The 870-nt window shown below is 46.3% G+C and overlaps 1 pseudogene; it reads left to right on the forward strand.

Moving 5' to 3' along the window:
- Positions 1-227: 227 nt before the first annotated feature.
- LOC145391108 (5S ribosomal RNA) lies at positions 228-346 on the forward strand (annotated as a pseudogene).
- The last annotated feature ends 524 nt before the right edge of the window (positions 347-870 follow it).

An 870-nucleotide genomic window follows, 5' to 3' on the forward strand; every position in this document is an offset into this window, starting at 1 on the left:
ATACCTCAAGTGAAGGGATGAGTTGCTACCCGGAGGCATGATAGGAGGGATCTCATGGGTGAAGTCAGAAGGTGAGTGAGGCTATTCGCCCCACGGCGTTTATGCGGACTAAGTGAGTGAATGAAGTGCTAAGGTTTAAGGACGTAGAAATTCTGTACTGGAGATATGCGCACAACAGTTCTACCGTTTTTCATTTCATTATGCCTTCTAATTATCAGATTATTTCTATTCATTATAATACCAAGTTGAGTACACCGCTTCCCGTCCGATCAGCGAAGTTAAGCAACGTTGGGTCTGGTTAGTACTTGGATGGGTGACCGCCTGGGAACACCAGATGCTGTTGGCATAATGTTCTCCCTACGTGTCCAGTGGGGTTGGTGAAGGATTAGTGCCCCTCCCTGTAAAACAATTAACTCTAAGCCATTGGCCACCCCGTTTGGGACACATGGCGTCTGGCAATGAATGAATGAATAAACTTTTTACCCCCTGGGGGTAGGGTTTTTTTTTCAAGAATACTCCCCCAGTATCCTTGCTTGTCGTACGAGGCAACTAAATGGGTTGGAGGAGGGTTAGTGTCCCTCCCCGGAAAATAACTAACTAAAAGACGAACAAGAAGCCTCGAACAAGGACTGACCAAAAGATGACGACCAAGGACCGGACAAAGGACATGGTAATCGCAACATGGAATGTAAGAGGTGCGAATGATGAGGTGAAAGAGAAAGAGATTGTCCAGCTGCTTGAGGGTGCGTAAGTTGATGTATGTGGAGTAACTGAAACTAAATGGAAAGGTGAGAGTGTGAGAGAATGGGAGTATGGATGGGGTATATGTGCAGGAGTAGGTGAGAATGAGAGGGCAAAAGAAGGAGTGTG

Source organism: Coenobita brevimanus, chromosome 16 (assembly GCF_032717465.1).
Source record: "Coenobita brevimanus isolate Jiangsu-jjx chromosome 16, ASM3271746v2, whole genome shotgun sequence".
In the NCBI taxonomy this organism is placed as follows: domain Eukaryota; kingdom Metazoa; phylum Arthropoda; class Malacostraca; order Decapoda; family Coenobitidae; genus Coenobita; species Coenobita brevimanus.